The sequence below is a fragment of the Nycticebus coucang genome, chromosome 17 (genome assembly GCF_027406575.1).
Source record: "Nycticebus coucang isolate mNycCou1 chromosome 17, mNycCou1.pri, whole genome shotgun sequence".
Classification (NCBI taxonomy): Eukaryota; Metazoa; Chordata; class Mammalia; order Primates; family Lorisidae; genus Nycticebus; species Nycticebus coucang.
The window spans coordinates 58,087,048-58,110,002 of record NC_069796.1 but is presented as its reverse complement, the minus strand read 5'-3'; the positions used below and the strand labels follow the sequence as shown (position 1 = coordinate 58,110,002).

The following is a 22,955-nucleotide window of genomic DNA, read 5'->3' as shown; positions in this document are numbered from 1 at the left end:
CAGTTCCTAATCTGTCTTGGCATTTTACTCACTCAGTAGGCACTTTAGAAAAACAAAAAATAAAATCAAGTCACCACGCTGACTTCTAACTGTACCACCATCTCCCAGCCCCAAATCTTGCAATCCCCAAACTCTCCCCACACCACTCCATACAAAGATGAGGTTCATAAAGAAAACACTCATGAGCCATCTCATAGAATAAGATATTATGCTTCTAGTCATATCCCAATCCCCCTTTCCAAGTATAAAAAGAAACTGCTGAATGAAAATCCTGACTTTCTATAATAAGGATGTAACTTCTGCCCATTCATTCTAGGTTCTATGCAGAGCAAAGAAGAAACTCCAGGCCTTTGCTCTTGGTTCACCATTAAAGTTGCTGTCTCTTATTAGGTACATGTTTAGAGATTTTAGGAGTGAAGGAAAACACTCCCCTGTTTTCATAAAGATCCACCTTTAAGGGGTCTAGTTACTCCCTACCTATTCGAGAAATATCCGAGGATCCATTCATTCGTGTTATCTCCCAATGAGACACTTGGCCAAGCCCCCTTTAGAAAACATCGTGTTGTCACAGATGGCTCTGCTAGTATCATAACTCAGTGGTGAGGTTCAGTCTACCTTTATCTGAGCTGAACTAGTCTCTTAAATACAATTACAATGTATTGCATGTTTTCTAAATGCTATCTGTAGAATAAAATAGAACTTTCCTGTGAGAGTCGATATGGATAAGGGAGAAGCAAAAACTGAAGAGGAAAACTGAGATTGCTCTTGTGCTGAAAATTATTTAAAATTTGACTTTCTAAAAAGAAGCACTTTTCTCAGTAATGTATAAAGCAAAATCAATCAATAAAACAGTGTTACGTCTTTTAAACAACAATTTTGAATAAACTACTGTTTTCTGTTACTCTTCTATTATGTATGTTTCGTAAAATACTGAAGTACTTTTTGAGAGTAAAACTGCAAATTACTTCAAGTGAGAAAAATTGGAAATGATTATAGAGACAGAATTACAAATATCGGTCATCTAGCATATTTCTAAACAAATTGGTCATGAACAGTCAAATCCCAGATAATGACAGTCAAAAATCCCACATAAAAATAAGAGATGCTGGGATTTCATACACACGTATCTGCTTCTAAACTCTGAAAGTGTGATCCAAAATAGAAACTTCAAACTGAGTCCCTCCTAGAATGAGAGCCATTTTCTGCTGAAAAACCTCCCCTCCCAAAACTCTTGTGAAGCAAAAACATAGTTTCATCTAAAATTATCCTTCCTGCCAAGAACTGTCCTTCCACATAGAAAAGAAAAGTTGCAGACGGTTGGAGCAGGGTGACAACGCGGAACACATATACTTCTCTTTACACAATAGTATTGCCAGCTAAATCCTAACTTTCAAAAGTATCTCTGCCTTGCTGAAAATCAGATCTTGAGGGAAGACTGGAGAAAGCAAAGATTACAACTCCACACCAAAGATCTACGTGATCAAGTTCTAACTTGTTAGTTCACACACACACACACACACACACACACACACACACACACACACACACACACTCAGAGTGCCTGCAAGCAAACAGCAGACAGCTTAGAAAGTGAAGAGGCGTAGAAATGCCAGAACTGAACAGTCCCCTACCTCTCTCCTCTGTTGCACAAATCGGCGGGAGAATATCGCCCCTGATCCCCGGGGGTGCTGACACACTCTGAAGGAGGCGGCCACTCGGCAGGCTGAGCATGAGCAGGCCCAGCCTGTGTTCAGAAGCTGCCCCAGTCAGATTTTCCAACTGCAGAACTGCAGCCAAGTCCCTGCCCATGCCTGAAGAATTTCCTGAACAGCATTCCCGTTCTTTTTCTGACTGCTTTGAAACCGTACTCTGTCTGTACTTCAATACAGCTTTGTCAGGCCGACTCACAGCTACTGAGCTGTCTCCAGCTATCAATGGGAAACACATGTGTCAAGCACGGGCTCAGTCCCCTGCAACAGTGCTCATGGCATCTGCTGGGCTCATACTCGCAACCAGAAGGGAAACTGCTTCTAGAACCAATTCTGATTTCTCAGCCATTCTCCACACAGGCTCTGCGCTATGGTACTAGATGCAAGAGATAACACCTCTCTTTCTTCTGCTCAATACTGTTCCTTTTTAACTAGCTCCTTACACTCGAGTCCCCAGCTGACCCTGTCAGCCCCCCTGAGCTCTTGCCAGCCCTGATAACAAGCTTATTACAGCTGAGAGATGTGAATTCTAATTCCATCTCTCTACCTGCTGCTTCCTAAGTCTTTGCTCAAAATTTCAGTTGCTAGAGGGGGAACAATATTTTTAGCATTTCCAGACTGGTTCAGTTCTTCAGAGTTGTCCCTTCAACCTGATATGCGCATCTCTCGCTATAGTAACTAAAAATAATGCAATTATTTTTCAGGCACTTTTGTTGCTCTCTGCTCTGTAACTGTGCTGGGTCCCCAAATGTAATATTTTATAGGCTGTTGCATGGTGTTATGGTTATGGGAAAGAAAGAGGAAAAGGCACTGTACCTTGATTCAAAATGTGTGTGAATTCTGTGCACTTGTGATTATTTCTAGATGACACTCCCTCAAGATGTCCTGTGTACACTGGACATTCTGGCAGCAAACGTAGTTCACCTTTGTGGTCTACCTTTGACATTTCCTCTTTTCATAAAACAAGAGGAAATCTAAAAACATAAGAGAAGGACACCCCTCTTCTCCCACCCTGAAAAAAAATTATTTAAAAAGCCAAAGCTAAGTTGTCAAGGTAACATTGTAGAAAAGAGACAGTTTCTAAGTTTCATATATACCCTTGTAAGATGCACCGCAGGTGTAATCCCACCAATCCCCCTCCCTCTACCCACCTTCCCCCTCCCTTTCCCCCTTCCCCCTATTCTTAGATTATAATTGGGTTATAGCTTTCATGTGAAAGCCATAAATTAGTTTCATAGTAGGGCTGAGTACATTGGATACTTTTTCTTCCATTCTTGAGATACTTTACTAAGAAGAATATGTTCCAGCTTCATCCACATAAACATGAAAGAGGTAAAGTCTCCATCTTTCTTTAAGGCTGCATAATATTCCATAGTGTACATATACCACAATTTATTAATCCATTAGTGGATCGATGGGCACTTGAGCTTTTTCCATGATTTAGCAATTATGAATAGGGCTGCCAGGAAGGCTATGTTAACCAGTGTGATGAAAATGTGTCAAACGGTCTATGAAACTAGTGTATGGTGCCCCATGATCACATTAATGTACACAGCTATGATTTAATTTTTTTTTAAAAAGAAAAGAGACAGTTTCAAGAGAGAGCAGTATTAGTTTAGAACTATCTTTTTTCCCTTTCATTTTTCTTTAAGCATTAACATTTTGCTTCCAAAAATCACACCCCATTAGAAATTTATTCTAAAGAACTGGCTTGCCAAATTTAAAGTGTCATGTGTTCCTGAGAAGCTGTTGTAAATAATAATTCAGTGGGACCTTGGTTATAGCATCAAATTATAAAGGGCATTTTCAGCAGGATTCAATTAGATTTGGGCCTTAGGAAGCATTGTGTGTGTGTGTGTGTGTCTGTGTGTGTGTGTGTGTCTGTGTCTGTGGTGGGTTGCATGTGCACATCTAAGGTCAGGATACAATTACAGAATCAGAAAACGTTAGAGCTGGAAGAAATCCCAAAGACCATCCAATGCAAATTGTGTCTACCCTTCATTTTATATAGGGAAGTGGAAGCCTGGACAGATAAGGTGACTTGTCCAGGGTGGCAAAGACGGTTAATGCCATAGCTAAGGCCAGACCATGGAACTGGTGCTCTTTCTATGTGCTTTCCTATTGCAGCATGATTTGAGAAGGTGTCATCATATCATCCAGTCTTTTCTGAGAAGCCTTATAGTCAGATGGTGTGGGTCTCATCTTCTCTCTGTGTTTTACTGGCTATGAACTCTCGTCAGCTTGCTTAATGTCTCTGACCTTGGTTTCTTCTGTGACATGGGAATAACAGAATTACAATTTTTAAGGATTCAGTGAGACAATCTATGCAAAGTTATTATTAAGGTATGAATACATTTCAGTTTAGTTTTATGTCTTTTTTTTTAACAGAGCAAAAACCAGAACTCTTCTCTAAAAAGAAAAACTGTGCTCTCAAATCTAGTATGAGTTCTAAAATAAACTATTCATTTGATTGGTTAGTTAAATTTTCTGCTACCTTAACTTGATGTAACAGGGATTACATCTCAAACTCAGAAAACTGTCCTAAAGCCTTATTGGAACATTAAGCCGGCCACACAGCTACTTTTCATTTATTCCCTAAACATAACACCAGAGTCTTTCCTGAAGATTAACTCACAGGAAAGGAAAACAGTGGGATGAAATTTGCGGTCAGTTACGTGAAGCTGAATGAAGTGCCATTCGTAGAGAACCAGACCTCTTTATACCTTAAGAGCTCAAAATTACTCTTCTAAAAATAGAAAGCCCTTAACAATCATCCCATGATTGGAAACTGCAATGTCCAAAATTAATAATAGCAGCCAAATAAAATCCTATAAGTTGAGTAAGAAACCTTTTGGAGAATAAGCTGCTATAAATTCTAAAGAATCAGATTTCTGTCTGGGGTTCCACAGCCTCTGCATTAGGGTTAATCAAAGCAAATAGTTAATGAGCCACTCACTGCTTGCTATTAAATAAAGATTCTAGATTTAGTAAAGTTACAGGTTAACGTGAATACTTTTGTTTGATAAATATACAAATAATTTCTTTTCAGTAGAAAAAAATAACCTCAAAAGTAATGATTTATTGCCCTATAGGAAATACCAGTTTTGTGTAAATCTAGCAATCTCTGCTAACTTTTGTTTATTAATGTGTCCATAAACATTGAGGTCCTCAAATGTTCTTAGAACCAGTCTTTTCATCATATTAATACCCTTGTTAAATACTGAGTCAAATAAAATCTTTGACATATTTCATTTCATGTTTGTATACATGTTTTAAACTTTAAAAAAATTATAGTTTGACACCATTGCATTCTCTTCATCTGTATAATGAGTATCTCTACAAAACAAGACAAAAAAACCCAAAATAATTAGCTAGATTTGGTGATGTGTACCTATAGTTCTAGCTACTTTCAAGGCAGAGACAGGAGGCTCTCCTGAGCCTAGGAATTCTAGGTTACAATAAACTATGATGACGCCACTGTACTATAGCCAAGGAAACAGAAACCTTGTCTCAAAAACAAAATCTGAAATTGATAATAAAGTGAAGCAGAAAACATCATTCTTCACTGTAATATAAGCTCCCTGAATGCAAGGATTTTTGTCTGTCATTTTCTGCCATTTTTTTCAAAGCCTAGGAGTGGTATGAAGTAGGTCCTTGTACTTACCCTTTGATTAAATAACAGCTTTCAGCTTTTGACTTACTCGAAAACAAACATCCTTTTACAGGCATTATTGTGACTATGGTTTAAACATGCCTGGTACTATTGGGTCACTTCTCCCCATTATCGTGTAGGTTCCTTTTCTATCCCCTTGTTTGCTTTCTTCTGTTAACTATTTCAGTTTGGTTACTTTCCTCCTTAAGTGTGGTACTGAGACGAGAACAAGTATTTCAGGTGTGCAAGTCTAATGCAGAGGGATGAGGAACAACTCTTACTTCTGTTAATGCAATCCAGGAGCACATTAGGTCTGGAGAGAGCAATCATAGTCACCCATGCTGAGTCAAGTCAGCTTGGACCACTCCATGGCAGGTGCTATTATCAAGCTCATTTATACCTGTGGTTCCCAAGCCTAGTTTCATGTTGGCATCACTTGAGGAAACTTTTTAAAATGACTAGAACCATTTGATTCCATTGGAACGGGATGGCAACCAGGCAACAATATTTTTTATAAAGCTCCTTGTATAATTTTAATTTGAGCCAGAATTAAGAATTACTAAATTATGGAATTAAAAAAACCATAAACCTAATTGTGCTACTCTATGAACTAAAATCTTTAAATGACTTAGTACCCCACAAGAGGCAAGACTCCCTGTGACTTCAGTGGCCCACCTTGAACTGGCCCAGTGCCCACCTCTTCATCCTCACCTGCCCCTACCCTCAACCTTTCTTCCAGTTCTCAGGTATCTTTCCATGGCAGGAGCTTGAAAAAAGCTATTCTCTTCTTCTGGAAAGATTTCACTTTTTCCTGGAAGTTACTCTCACTCTCATGTTTTCATCTATTTTAATGCCCATTCATCCTTCACATCTATCCTCCATGTCACCTCCTTCATGACTCTCTTCCCCCTAAACCCTCACACCCACAGTCTCTTGTTATATGCATATGCCTATAAACTAGCACTGAACATAGATCACATACAGTCGAACCTCCATAGCTGACCATTGCCCTACACTGACCACCTCATTAATTGGCCTAATTTGTAAGTGTCAGTACAATAGACCTAGTTACTTATATTGACCACCTCTGTATTTAAGTAATTTGTTAACAATCCCTCAGGTGGTCAACTTACAGAGGGTTTGCTGTATTTACTTGTATTTTTATTTGATTCATGTCAATATTCTTGGTAGACCATGGATACTTTCCATAAACAGCCCAGGTCTGCTTTCCCTGGATTTTATTTTATTTCTTGTACCACACTGAGCTCATAGATAGATATTTTTATGCATAATAGATATTTTTATGTTAAGTGAATACAATTGTTTTTAAGACCCAAGTTCAGGAACATACATATATTCCCAATTTTCAAATCTTGATTTTTTATATTTAATTTACTGTGACAAGATAGTATACTGCAGCAGTCTCCAACCTTTTTGGCATCAAGCACTGGTTTCATGGAAGACAATTTTTCCATGGATTGGGAGTGTGGGGTTTGTGTGATTCTGGGATGATTCAAATGTATTACATCTTCACCTTAGATCATCAGGTATTAGATTCTCATAAGGAGCATGCAACCTGGATCTCTCACAAGCACAGTTACAGCAGGGTTCCCTTCCTATGAGAATCTAGTGCCGCCTCTGATCTAACAGGAGATAGAGCTCAGGCAGTGATGTGAGCAATGGGGAATGTCTGGGAAATACAGATAAAGTTTTCCTTGACTGCCTGCCACTCATCTCCTTCCTGCAGTGCAACCTGGTTTCTAACAGGTCAAACACTGGCACTCGTCTGAGAACTGGAGTTTGGGCACCTCTGGTTGACTGACTTTGAGTGGAGTATGGGGGAAGATGAAGTGAGGTCATATAAGGAGAGGCACAGAGTAGCTATGTCACAAACCTGAAAAGAGGTACTTATCAGGCCCTTTGGTTACAGCACACAGACCTCATTCAAACTAGCCTAAGGAAAAAAGTGTGGGGTGGGGGAAGTGCACTAAATCATATAAGTAAAGCTGTAAATCTAATAGGATCCAAAGGCAGGACTGAGTGTAGGTCAGTTAAAATGTAAGTCAAGACTATCTCCTTCTTCTTCTCTAGGCTTCACTATGAGTTTTGATCTCTCCATTGAATATTAAGGCATCCTCTGGTGGTCCTAAGCTCATTTTCATTGGGAAAATAAATCTTTCCACTAGTACTCTGCATAGCACAGCATGAGCCATATGCTCATCCATCCTGAGCATGGACCAGGAGAATGGGGTCCTCATGTTGGCCAGATTCGGTTCATATGACAACCCTGGAGGCAAAAGGGAAGCAATCAGCTGCATATGTACCACAAAGGCTGAGCAGGGTTATTAGGGAATTGAGAAAAGGCAGTCGGTGTACCATGCAAATTACGGACAAACAAAGTATAGAAGATACACTTGAGCATCTTTCCCAGGAAAAGATATTTTTAGAAACATTATAAGACAATAGTTAGTAAAATGACAGAAAAAAGTGTTTACTATATACAAGTTCAAAGCAGTTAAATTAATGGCAGATGATTAACATGGTGCCAACTTTTCATTTGAGGGTTCATTTCACAATACCTGATAGGAAAAGATACTATTCCTGCTTTAGTTCTTCAGAACAGCAGAGCAAATCCAAAGCTACTTTCCAAGGGTAAAATATCTGGTTGACTTTGAATAGACTTCTTTTTGTGGGAGGAATCAGGACTAGAACATTTGGTTCAATGACCCACACATTTTGAGGATATCTCTATTGGTCAGACAGTGTCTAAGCTGAAGTCATCTTCTGTTTTAGAAATTCAAATATATACTCTGTACACAATGAAGCTAAGTCATTACTTTGAGAAGAAACTCACATATTTGATAATTTAATGTGACTAGTAATAAAATGTATTGCAAACATACCTTTTCAAAAGAAATTAATTACAGAGCATGACGCAAATACTGATATAAATGGATGGCTTTCTGCATTCTTTCTTTTTTGGTGTAAAACACTGATCAGTTTCTTAAAAATAATTCTGGTCCATAATTTCTGTAAAGTAAATCTCTTGAAATATCACATTTTTATTTGTAAATAAAATTTATAGATCAATAAAAATGGGCCAGACTCCATAATAGGCATAAATTAATAAGAACTGTGGTAAAAATGCATTGCATCACTCAACTTTAGTTTTACAGTCACATCAGTGCTTAGTGGTACAAAACACAACTGTTGAGTACAGGGATTCCAAGATAATTATAAGCTCCTTAAATGTGGAATGTTACTTGATACTAGAGGCAAGTCACTTCAAAATCCAACTCCAAACCCTAGTGATTACATACAAAAAAAAAAAAACAATCAAAGGCTGCTGAAGACAGAAAATTCAACACGATACATTTCAAATTATTTGATCTTTAGAAGGAGTTCACTAGATATGACACAGAGATGTAATTGGGCAACTCCATTACTAGCACAATGTCTGGCACATAATAGTTGCTTCATAAATATTTATTAGCTCACTAATAATGAACATTACTAACCATAAAAATATTCTGGTACCATTTTTGCAGTAAATTGCCAAAAAGAGAAGATTATGCAATTTTTAGAGCTCACAACTGCTATAGCATTTCTGATCTAGAGGGACATAGTGTATCAAGTGCAACCTTTCAATTTCTTCTATGAGAAAATTGAAAAATGGAAAGAAGTGATGGTCAATGTCACACAGATGAGTAGAAGAGGAGTTGTGCAACAGATGTCAGTTTTCTGATACCTAGTTCCTTCCTGGGGCAATTACTGTGATCCTAGGAGGTGACTGACACTGTGTCACTTCTCCACTCACTTGGGGGATTTCTGCTGTAGATTCACTTCCTAAAACACTATTTGTGCTCCAGGATATAGTGTCAGGTTATCTACCCTCCTTACCTCCTTTTAAGTAATCACGATGGTTTCTAAAATCTAATTTTTAGGATTTTTAACTAGTAAGTTAATAAAAACTAAATATAAACAGATAAGGCTGTTAAAAAATTAAAACATGAGCTTAAAGTGTTATTTTATGTTAAAGACAGGCAAGTGCTGTCTCATACACCTTTAAGCCTATATTTAACAGAATGAATGCTCATTAAATATCTGCTAGAATGAAATGAAGATAAACATTCCTATATTTTCAGTGGATTGTAGGTTTTCATGGCAAGAGATTTTTCCCCACTGCTTTCATTCTGATCAACTTCAACAGAGCTTTTTAATATCCTGAGCCTCCTATCTTGTAATTAGCAGAAAATGTTAGAAGCAATGGACTGAGCCAATCTGACTGACTTGCATTACTATGCTATTTTAGGATAAAGTGCTGGTATAATGGATTTGAAGAGATATATTTCATGCAAAATATACTTACAGGCTATAGAGATATGCCCTACTTCTCACACCCAAAAGCAGCAAGAAGCATAAACACCAAGTGAATAAAAATGAAAATATAAAAGAATAAAGAGATTGTCTACTTGATCAGCATACACTAGACTCTGATTTGACTATGTTGGTATATCTAATGAAAGAATGTGGCATTCAAGAGACCATTCCTGGATGCACAGAAAAGACGAGAGAACCATAAAAGAGGAAAAAATTGGTGGAGTTCATTTGATCCCCGAATGAAGGGGTCTAAGCCAATGGATTTTATTCCTTTTTATGAGTTTCAATGGCTGGACCATGTCAGGCTGTGGTCCTTACCCTCAAGGTACTAACAAGTGTTCGTGAGGAAGACTTTCAGTGTCTTGGGTATAACTATTAAATTATCTTTGTTGGCTGATTTAGCCTGATGCCATTAAGGAATCCTTTTTTATCTCTCTCTTTTCTTTAATTCTAAGTGCATTAATGGTCCCTATTCTGGTGTAGGTCTTATTAGATTGAGATAAGAAGTATCTTCCTCTATCCAATGAGCTATTTCTCATTATATGTTTTAAAAATTGGTATTTCTAAATCATGAGGTTGGCGTGTGTGAGTCTATCATTGAGAGACAGGACCTCTTGTTGAGCTGAAAGAATCAGCCTTCTAAGATATTCATTGAAGTTCAAGAAAAAAAACAAAAACATTCTGCGAGAACTCTAAGGAAAGAGACTTGTCCAGTATTAATTACTGGAACATCTATAAATTCCCAGATATAGGACGCAGAATAAATTGTCAAGTGTTTATGAAACCGTCTCCATCAAAGTAAGGTAAGGCCATAAGACAGGAACTGTGATAAAAGTCCAATTTCTGCAGAAGTATAAAAATGGTTAAAAGTTAACCACTGTGGTTCCTTAATTTGCCTTCCTGTAATTGCTTAACTGCTATTATTGCTTATTGCCTAAGGGTCATATGTCCTTGACAGACACAAGATTTGTGACTTCCCCAATTGCTTCTAAAGATAACATCATTATTGTAAAATCTAAGACTTGTCTTTGAAATGTATTCCAGACTCTACATTTGGTGGGGGCAATTGACATCAACCAGACCAGTTGTCATGCATGGGAAATTACCCAATAGGGCCTGCAACCCAGGAACTGTCTCAGCTAAGAAGACAATTTTTGCTTCCCAATCCTATAAGTTCATCCCTAGCCAGTCAACAGACTCAATTCCATAGCCCTTTGTTTTCCAAGATATCTTTAACAACCTTAGCCCCCAAATTCTCAAGGACATGGATTTGAGAAATATCTCCCATTACCTCATTTGGCCCCTTGCGTTACTAAACCCTTTGTCTGCTGTAACTCCTGTTGTCTCAGTATGTTGACCCCTATCTGGGCAGCAGCAAGGGATCTGGCTGGGCAGGAACAATTATAGCTAGAAAAATGGGTCAATTACTTAGCCATACCATTTGATACATTTATAGGAGATAATGAGAGCTAAGCCACTTCATGTTATCCTGTCACTAAGATATTGTCATGCATCAATATTTTATTCTAAAGATGTTTTTAAAGGATAAATTATTCAAAGAGCCACAGCAGTACTAAGGCTCAATGTAAAGGGTGAAATCAAATGTCAGTTTGTAGTTTGTGGTAACATAATTGGTGTCAATAAAATGTGTGCTTTTAAAAGATAAAAGTCAAAATCTAGAACATTTCCAAACTGAACAAATGTATTTGGAGTTCTGGAAAGATTTTTGAATTTCACTGTACTTCAACATTTCATGTGAGTACTTACATGATTTTGAAACTATAGCCTTTACGTTTTAATACGATGAACTTGAAAGTATTCTTAATATTTGGTTATAAGAAATTATAGAAGATAAAATTTTGTAGTTTTTGCCATTTTTGTGATTTGCAGGAATTATAATTTCTTTGCTCTAGTACAGAATTTGATACATCTGGATTACTATCTGCCTTGTCAGGAGAATACCCTGTTAACTTAATCCATCTTATCCTTGAGTCCTCATCTATAAAGTGAGACAGCAGCCATCTCATAAGGCTGTGAAAGGGTTAAAAACATATTCTCTGTAAAACTGGCTTTTTTACATACATAATAACAATGCACCCAGAGTGGTTGTTATCCTCTTATGCAACAAATGCTCAAATATTAGCAGATATTGCTAAATTATCAATTTAAGTAATCCTATTAGTTGATATTTAAATACATTTGAGGGCGGCGCCTGTGGATCAGTGAGTAGGGCGCCGGCCCCATAAGCCGAGGGTGGCGGGTTCAAACCCAGCCCCGGCCAAACTGCAACAAAAAAATAGCCGGGCGTTGTGGCGGGCGCCTGTAGTCCCAGCTACTCGGGAAGCTGAAGCAAGAGAATCACTTAAACCCAAGAGTTAGAGGTTGCTGTCAGCCGTGTGATGCCACGGCACTCTACCGAGGGCGGTACAGTGAGACTCTGTCTCTACAAAAAAATAAATAAATAAAAATAAATAAATAAATACATTTGAAACAGGTATGCTTTGGTGCCAAGCAAGAGTTTATATTCAAAGTCAACCAATATCTAACCTTACTTTTGCTAATTTCCCAGTTATTTTATTATGATAATTAAATCCTATGATTTAGACGTTACATTTACTGGCTGAGCTCATTGTTACAGCCATATATAGCAGAATTGTCATTCTCATTTACTTCTGAAGCAAAAAGATAATATTCCATACCAATTCTTCAATGGGTCCTCCCTTAAAAGTAGTTGGATCTTAGTGTGTATTATCACTCTTCCGAGTTTTGTCAGTTATGTCCTATGTCTGCCCCCAGTCTTCCGCATTCAGCTCTTTGACAGTGCATTCTTTACTCTTTAGACAGTGTTACTCTCACTCTTAGAATAAATAGCACATTTCTCTTGGGATAAAGTTGCATTTCTCAACACCATTTATTGAAGAGTGAACCTTTCCCCATTGTGTAATTTTGTCAAAATTATCTGATCATGCATCCTACATATGGGTTTATTTCTGAGCTGTCTGTTCTTTTCCATTGTTCTATGGGCCTGTGTTCATGCCACTACCATACTATTTTGATTGCTATATCTTGAAATATAATTTGAAATCAAAAAGTCCAATGCCTCCAGCTTTCTTCTTCTTGCTCAAGATTGCTTTAGCTATTTGAAATCTCTTATGACTTCAAAAAGTTTTAGGTTCTGTAGGCGTAGTCCCACCAATTACCTTCCCTCCACCCATCCTCCCTCTCCCCTCCCCATCTTACAAGGATACATGTGAAACTTACTACATGTAGAATATAAATGTCTTAACACAACTAAGAAAATGCCAGGAAGGCTATGTTAACCAGTGTGATGAAAATATGTCAAATTGTATATAAAACCAGTGTATGGTGCCCCATTATTGCATTGATGTACACAGCTATGATTTAATAAAAACAAACAAACAAACAAAAAACCTACCTATCCATTAAGTATAATGAATACTATTCAGATGATGGACACAGGAGAAGCCCTGACTTAAGCATTATACAAGGTATCCATGTAACAAAAATATTTGTATGCCCTTATATTTTGAAATTAAAAGAAAAAGACAAAGGCAAAAAAATTTTAGGTTCTTTTTTCTATTTATATGAAAAATCCCACTGGAATTTTGATGGGATTGCACTAAATCTGCAGATTGCATTGGATAGTATGCATATTTTGACAATATTAATTCTTCTAACCTATGGGCACAGGGTATCTTCCCAGTTATTTGTATCTTGTTCAATTTCTTGCATCCATGTTTTATACTTTCTTGATTAAATTTATTCCTGGATATTTTTGATGGTATTATAAATAGATTGTTCTTACTTTTTTGGATAGTTAGTTGTAAATGCATAGAACACATCTAATTTTGTACCCTGCAACTTTATTGAATTTATTAATTTTAACAGGTTTTTAGTGGCATCCTTAGGATCTCCTATGTATAAAACAAGATAATACATAATCAGACGCAGTTTTACCACTTCCTTCCTGCATTGGATTCTTTCTCTTTGTTTTTCTTATGTAATTGGCCTGACAAGAAAACTATATGTATAGTGTGTGATGAGGGGTTAATGTTTAAAATGTTTAAGGAACTCATACAACTTAATAAGAAGAAAACAATCTAGTTAAAAATAGGCAAAACTATGAACAAATAGTATTTCAAAGCAGACATACAAATGGCCGAAAAGCATATGAAAAGGTGCTCAAAGTCAATAAATCATCAGGGAAATGCAAATCAAAACCACAATGAGAAGTCACTTCTTATCTGTAAAGATGGCTATTTTCAAAAAAAAAAAGAAAAGAAAGAAAAAGATAATAAGCATTAGGGAGGATGTGAAAAAAGGAAATCTTGTACACTGTGGGATTGTAAATTGGCACATGTATTATGGAAAACAGCATAGATGCTCCTCAAAAAGATAGAATTAGAGTTACCAATCTGATCCAACAATCCCACATCTGTATATATATCCAAAGAAAGTAAAATCTCTAAGTTAAAGAGATACTTGCACTCCTATGTTATTCATACAATTATTCACAATAGCCAAGATATAAAAACAACTTAAGTATCCATCAATGATGAATAAAGAAAATGTATCAGAAAACTGATACATACACATAATACAGTATTATTTAGCCTTGAAAACAAAGGGAATCCTGCTGCCATTTGCAAAATGGATACATCTGAAGGGTATTATGCTATGTAGGATAAAGCAGACACACAAAAACAAATACTACACAATCCTACTTATATGCGGAATCTAAAAAAATTCAAATTCATAGTAACAGAGAATGATGGTTACCAGCGGCTGGCATATTGGGTAAAAAGAGAGATATTGGTCAAAGGATATATACAGTTATGAGATGAAAGTGTCCTGTAAATTTAACGTACAGTACGGTAACTAGAGTTAATAACAAACCTTAGAAATTTTGTGAAAGAGATTTCAAGTGTTCTTACCACACACATAGAAAAAATGATACGTGAGGTGATGGCTATGTTAATTAACACATACATACATCAAGATATTGCATTATACACTTTTTGTAAATATAATATGTAATCATCAATTGTACCTCCGAAAAACTGGGAGGAAGCAAAAAATGCAACTCAAAAAAATGTGAACTTAATAAAAGGAATTGTACAATGTTGGACAATTAACTCATTCTAGAAAAAGTACTTGCCCCTCTGCTGAGTATCACTATAGTTACCTTTAAAGGACTCCACTTGGGAAGCTATGTACCAACACCAGCGCTTACACCACCATTCAAAGCAGTTTTTCTAGGATGATTTATGAACATGACATCAACTAATTGTCAGACCTCATACAAGGACAGTTCTAATGGCCATTACACAAAAAAAAGAGTTCCAAAATTGCTTTGAAGGGTGGCCTAGGCATTGGTGTTGGTGCATAGCTTCCCAATGGGAGCACTTTTAAGGTGACTTTAAAAATATTCAGAAATAAAGTATGCAGCACTTTTCCTAGGATGAATTCATGAACTTAATTGTCCAACCACATAAAACACTAAATGATCTGGACTTCATGTCTGCTGTATAACATTCTGGAAAAGGCTTACAGGTCTCTTCATCCAGAATAAGTCTCTTCTTCCTCCTCCCTCTTTAACCAAGTCTACATTATGTCCTCTACTATGCCCTCCACACAAATATTGGAGTTTTCTTTTAACACTATGTGCCATTATTTATTGTTATCACTTGTTATTGGAATGTTGAACTAGATTGTCAGCTCTTGAGAACAATGCATTGTGTCTGTCCTGTTCATCTGCTATCCCCAGAGCCCTAGCACAGTGTCAAGGCAGGAGTCAGCACTATAATAATTGTTAGATGAAGGAGAAGGGAGAGAAAACTTAGAGAACTTAATACAAGGCAATATTGCTATTGCAGTTGATTTTAAGTCATAAAACTAAATCAAAGTTATGATTCGTTTTATGCTCTGCCTAAATACCTAAAGTGCTTGCCGACCAATGAAACTTCCATCTCAATTTTATTCTCTGGCTTTTAGGCTAAATTTCAGAAGATGGAACACTTCAAACTGCTATATTGATTAGTGTAGCCTTGGATATCACATCCTTAATCAATTGGAATAATTCCTCAACAAACTTCCTCCACATTTAGCCTTTTGTTTCATTAATTTTATATTTTTGACTAAACTTCCTTTTCCCTGAGAACTCTTTGTTTTACGCAACTATGCAGAACTTGAAACATCTCATCACCATTTCAATTACTATAGAATTACAATATCTGACCATTGTCAGGAACCATGAACTAAAGGTAATACTATTATTAACACAACATTTACATAGAACCATAACAGCCAGCACTTATGGAGTACCCACTATGTGAGAATTACTTTACTTGCAACATTTCTCACTCTCTCTCTCTCACACACACACACAAAAGAACAAAAACAATACTATCTCAAGGGGTTGGCACATTTTTCTGGAAAAGCTGGATAATAAACATATAAAATTTTTCAGGCCTCAAGGTCTCTATTATAATTAATAAACTCAACTATTATAGCTTCAGAGCAACTGTAGACAACACATAAATGAATGACCATGGTTTGTTCTAATAAAACTTTGTGGATTCCTGCCTTTGAATTTTACATTTTTCATGTGTCACAAAGTATTTTTTTTTCAGTTATTTTAAAATGTAAGAACTATTTTTAGCTCAAAAATCTTACAAGAACAGGTGGAAGGCCAAATTTGTCCTGGAAGTTTGCCAACCTCTGTACTATCTAAATATTCAAGGCAGGAAATTAAAACTCAGAGAGACTCAGTAGCAAAACAACAACAATAACGAAAAAAAATCAAAGTTAATTCTGACTCTAGAGAACCTTCTCCTTTTGATTCTTGTGCCTCCATCATTTATATTTAATGCAAAAGCTAAAATATATCTAACTAAGATGTTTTGTTTTGTTTTTTAAATTGTTGGGGATTCATTGAAGGTACAAAGAACCAGGTTACATTGATTGTATTCGTTAAGTCCCTCTTATAATTGTGTCCCATCCCCAAAAGGTGTGCCACGCACTGTGACGGCCCACATCCCTCCCACATTCCCTCTCTGTTCTCCCCGTCCCCCACCCCCCACCATGTACTAGATCATTAATTGTCCTCATATCAGAATTGAGTACATAAGATTCTTGCTTCTCCATTCTTGTGTGCTTTACTAAGAATAATGTGTTCCACCTCCATCCAGGTTAGTACAAAAGATGTAAAGTCTTCACCTTTTTTAATGGCTGAATAGTATTCCATGGTGTATATATAGCACAGCTTGTTAATCTGCTCCTGGGTTGGTGGGGATTTAGGCTGTTTCCACATTTTGGCAATTATAAATTGAGCTGCGATAAACAGTCTAGTGCAAGTGTCTTTATGGTAAAAGGATTTCTTTTTCTTCTCGATAGATGCCCAATAATGGGACTACAGGATCAAAGGAGGGGAGGTCTAGTTTGAGTTCTTTGAGGATTCTCCACACTTTCTTCCAAAAGGTTATATTAGTTTGCAGTCCCATCAGCAGTGTAAAAGTGTTCCATTCTCTCCATATCCACACCAGCATCTGAAGCTTTGATAATTTGTGATGTGGGCTATTCTCGCTGGGGTTAGATGATATTTCAGGTGGTTTTAATTTGCATTTCTCTAATAATTAGGGGAGAACTGGATATCCACATGTAAAAGACTAAAATTGGACCCACACCTTTCTCCACTCACAAGTATTGATTCAATATGGATAGAAGACCTAAACGTAAGGCATGAAATGATAAAAGTCCTCAAAGAAATCATGGGAAAAACACTTGAAGATGTAGGCCTGGGAAAAGACTTTGTGAAGAAGACTTCCATGGCAATTGCAACAACAACAAAAATAAACAAATGGGACTTAACTAAAATTAAAAGCTTCTGTATAGTTAAGGTGATAACAACCAAAGCAAACAGACAACCTACCCAGTGAGAAAGGATATTTGCCTATTTTGAATCAGACAAAAGCTTAATAACTAGATCTACAGAGAACTCAAATTAATCAATATAAAAAGAATCAACAATCCCTTATATCACTGGGCAAGAGAGATGAATAGAATCTTCTCTAAAGAAGACAGACGAACGGCTAACTAACCAAGATCTTAAAATGATGGACAAATGAATGTCAGAGGAGGTATGTTTCTTCTTTGGGTTAAAACTGAATTCAAACACAGAGTATGGTCTTCAATGGAGCTTTTATCTCATTTGGAAGGAAAAAAGCTCTGGCAAAACAAAACTAACCAATTGTGCTTATATTTACTCATTGGTCCTTAAAATGAAAACAATTTTGCTTTCCTATGATTACATATTTACATAGTGTAGAATTTGAAAACAACTTTTTAAACGACTTTTTTTGGGCTAAAATCTCAAAAAACTATTAAAGTCAAGTACTTCTAAAGGAAAAGGGGAAAAATAAAGAAATAGAGGAAGAAAAAGCATAGGAAATCAAGTACAACTTAAAATTTGGATCTTTTGAAATTTAGGAGAAATGTTTTCATAGATTTCAAGATAAAAGATATAGGTTGTTTTTAATATTCAGCTTCAGGTATCCTGATTCAATAACTAAACATTATTTGTTCAATGGCTGTGAAGTGAGTTAACATACTTTCAAAGAAAAGAAGGGAAGGGCAGAGGAAAGAGAAGAGGGAAGAGGGAAGGGTAGAGGGAAGAGGAAAGAAAAGAGGAAAGAGAAGAGGAAGGGGGAGTGGAAAAGGAAGAGGAAAAGGAGGAGAAAATGGAAGAGAAAAAGGGGGGAAAGATACCTCAGCTATAAGGGATATGCATGGATCTGGGATAGACTGCTTAGATGAGAGGACATTTTTTCATTTCAGAAAAATGAAAACAAGTATGGGTTGGAAGAGAGATACCATCTCTCTTTATAAATAAATTAAGGTCAAAGATAGTGAAAGAAGGAAATAGGAGGATCTAGCCAGTATCTGTGGGAAAAATAGAGCTAAGACAATTCTCTCATGTGGTTAGTTAAGTTTGCATATTGCAAGGGTACATGTCGGATCTATTAAGTATGGAGTATAAATGTCTTAACACAATAATTATGTAAATGAGGTGAGGGATATATTAACTAGTACGATGTAAGCATTCCAAATTGTATATGAAATCAATACATTGTACCCCATAAATGCATTAATGTATACATGATCTACCTCTTTATGATAAAAAAAAAAAAAGACACAGAGAAGACTAAGACCACCTAGGAAAAAAAATGTAAAAAATCATGATAACAAATCCAATTGTTTTTTTTTAAGAACTAACTCTTCACCTGGAATCATGTTAAGTGTTTTTTCCTGTTTTACTGAACCTTTACAAAAATCCTATGAGCAAGATGTTAGAATTATCTCCATTTTATAAATGAGAAAACTGAGGTGTAGAGAGGTTAAATAACTAGCCCAAAATCACTCTGTGGAATAATGGATAAGAGATAAAGATGGGATTCATCTCAAGCCTGTCTGATGACAAAGTGTGCATCCTTAATTGCTATGCTAAACTGCTTCTCATTCCTATTAATGAATATGAAATTGAAGCAGAGTGGTGTCATGATTTAATATTTTATATGAGTAATAGACTAATGTAATTTTAATAGCACTTTGTAATTTATAAAATGCATTCTCACACATAATGTTTCACTTGGGTTTCTATATCCCTATGTGGTAGCTAAGGATTATCTTTTTCTAAATATATCAGTGAAGAAATTTATGTTCAAAGAAAAGAAGTGACTTATTCAAGGTTACAGGCTAAATGTTGGTACAGTAGAAGGGAAGGCGCTAGTGCTATCCCTGCATCTAGGAACTCTGGCCCCACAACTCATAAGCAAATATTTTGGGACAAATAAATCCTTTCCAACACCAGTGTCTAACCTGAAAAAAAAGGTGGGGGGATAGAATTTGAACTTCTCAACACCTTTGTCAGCATAAAATCACTTAGCCAACATGAGTGCCTTCAGTAAATTTAGGTATGCAACAGGTGTAAATTTCTCTCACTTTCCTGTGATACTGAGTATTTCAGAAAAGGCCCTGGAATCAGAGTTAGAAGATCAAGTCTCTTTACCCAAACATGCCATTTAGCCAGCTGTGACTTATTTCTCCATAAATAAATGAACTAATGAATGAATGAATGCCCTAGTTGTAGCATTTGCTAACTTCAAACAACCAACATGATGTCATCAAACATAGATTTGAGAAGAGATAAGCTTAATCAGTTTTCATCAATGGGTAAGAGTTGGCTATAGCATACCACTGAATAAATCTATGATATTTGATCAGTGTTTTTCATACTTTTTGCAAAAGGAGAAAAGATTTTTTTCAAAAGATGTTGAAATCATATAGAACTCAAATATAGAAACAATACAATCAGAATTATGCTGGACAGAGTTGAGCAGTGAAGCACAGAGCCCTGCCCTAAGCCTGGCTTCTACCCTCCTCTGTGCAGATCTCTAAACATTACTGAAGAATATATTCAACTGGGTCATTTCTTAAAGTCCTTCTAGGTCCTTCAGGGACTCTCATTCTGAGAAACTATGTTCTATGATATCATAAGGAACACTTTTTTAATCATTTGATAATCCTCTAGGAAATATTTACTGCTACACATTTTATCACTTTAGTAAACCATTTGGATTTCTAACAAATGTAATATACAAAAAGGTAAAGACATTAAAAGTCAAAGTCTCTTACCTAATTACATGTCTTATCAAAGGACTGTCCCTTCTCAACATCAACAACTATACCTCCTCAAAGTGACACTGTCTCTTTCATGGCTTAGCTCACAGATCTAGGCTTTTGTGAAATGTCATACAACGTGAAAGGCTGTAAGACTATTCTTAAGCAGGTAGTTGTAAAATAGCAGGTGTCATAGAGCTAGAGAGAAAGGAAAGCATGTCTCGGAAAAAACGCTTTACAGTCAGTACAGCATTTGATAATTAAATATTTTTCTCCTGAATTTAATCCATTAGTAATACAACTCTGAGTTTTTAGTCACTTCTTAAATTCACAAAGTTTCTTTCTGCCTTGGAACTTTTGCAGACACTTGTCCCTCTAACCAGATGTTTTTCCCACTCTCTTTTACCCAGTTAACACCACAAGACACTTCCTGTGGTAATCTTTCTCTCTTACCACTCATTACCTATTACCCCTGGTATGCTTTCAAAAATCCTATACTCCTCTGTAGAATTAGAAATGATTAATTCTTGTGACTTTTTTGTATTTTTGTCTCTTTCTGTAGAATAGAAGTTTTGTAAGAACAAGACATTTTCTCTATTCACAAATTAAAAAAAAATAAAATGTAGACAAAGTACTAGGAAAATGGTGAAGTTCTCCTCAATGAGACAAGAAAATTACTGATAGAATCTGATGTAATTATTTTGGAGTCTATTAAAGGGCTGCAACTTCCAAGGGAAAGATGGGACAGTTAACTGTGATTAATTTTGGTCACTTTCAGATCTTAACACAGTAGTGGCTACCCACTTCCTGCCTGCTCAGTACATTAGCAGGCAGCTGAGTACCTCTCATGGAATAGCTTGCACATAGCTTTTGGGAACTGGGATGGGCATAAAGAACCCTGCCCTCCAAATACCAAGAATTATTTCCTCTGAGATGCAGGCAAAGAAGCAGCAGCAATTCTTGTTGCACTCTCCCGCCCAAATGTCCTAAGCTCTCTTCTTCTGACTAAAGCGACTTTCAAGACAATGAAAAGAGTTGTCTCTACCATCAGGTTTTTGTTTTTTCTTTCTTTTTTCTACTGTGGAAGCCAGGTATTAAGAAGTAGGACATCTTGGAAGGGTGCAGGTGAAGTTTACTAAGTGAAGAGTATAAGGGTTTGAACACAATAATTAAGAAAATGCTATGAAGACTATGTTAACCAGTTCAGTGAAAATATTTCAGACTGTATATGGAACCAGCACATTGTACCACATGATTGCATTATTGTACATAGCTATGATTTAATAAAAAAATTTTTTTTTTTAAAAAGAAGCAACTACTTTTATGGAGAAGATTGAAATTTACCATGCTTGCCCAGGAGAAGGGGTAGGCCTTAAAAAACTGAAAAATGCCTTCAGTTGACACCTAAGAATATTTCTTGGCACAGAAATAGCCTACAATAATAAAAAATAAAACAACAACAACAAAAGGAAAACTCGGCAAGCCCTAAAGAAAGATAATCTGATTTCCAGAGTTACCATATTACTACATATTAGATTCAAATGTTTGTTTTTCAACAAAAAATTGTAAGACATATAACAAAACAGGAAAGTATGGCATATTCCAAAATTGAAAACAATAAAACAACAACAGAAACTGTCACATAAAAAAAGGTCTGATGGCATATCTCCTACACAAAGACTTTAAAATAACTATCTTGGAGACACTCAAAGCATTAAAGAAGATGTAGAGGAATTCAAGAAAATGATATATGAACAAAACAGAAATATAAATAAAGATATAAAAGAAGTGAAAATGAAATTCTGTCACTGGAAAGTATAATAACAACAACAAAAAAAAACTGACTAGAGGGATTTAAAGGCAAACTTAAATAGGCATAAGAAAGAATCAGCAAGATTGAAGAAAGGACAACAGAAATGATATATAGATGTGATCAATAGAAACGATCAAGTACAGGAGAGAGATTAAAGATGGTGGCCGAGTAACAGCTTCCCTGCAACTGGGAACAGCGAATCTGGGGAGACAAGACTCCAGGCATCTCTAGCCGATGGGATCTGCCTATAATCATCCCTTTGAGCATACAGGGAGCCAGCAAGGGACTTCTGGACCCCAAGAGGAGGACAAAAACAGTGGAAAACTGGCAAGTGGTTGCGTGTGTTCGATCGACCTAATCATGCCAGCAACTGTAAGTACAAGCAGCAGTGAAACTGCAAACCAGAAGGGCCTTACCTGTGAACTGTTTCGGTGTTCTTGGACTTGGCACTCAGTTGAACTGCCTTGGGGAGACCTTGAGCAGGAGTGTGGAGAACTTTGGGCATTGTCTGGGGCCCCAGACTGAGTCACTGAGCTGGGTGCAGGAAGCCATTGTGAAAGAACTACCCGGGCAAGCTCCGCCCTCAGGGTCTCAGAGCAAGGATTGGGCAGGTCAAAGTAACCTACTCACTGAGCAGCCTAAAGGCGGGGACTGAGCTGCCTTACAGCCTTAATATTTAGGGGCAGAGTGAGACGGTTTTGGC

General features: G+C 36.6%; 1 protein-coding gene across 1 annotated transcript in view; it reads right to left on the bottom strand.

The window, feature by feature from the left end:
- SGCD (sarcoglycan delta) overlaps positions 1-1,767 on the bottom strand; it is a 448,917-nt gene extending 447,150 nt beyond the window's left edge. Inside the window, exon 1 of the mRNA XM_053567126.1 lies at positions 1,632-1,767. The gene's annotated coding sequence lies outside the window, so the exon portion shown is untranslated. The remainder of the gene's footprint in view (positions 1-1,631) is intronic.
- Positions 1,768-22,955: the final 21,188 nt, after the last annotated feature.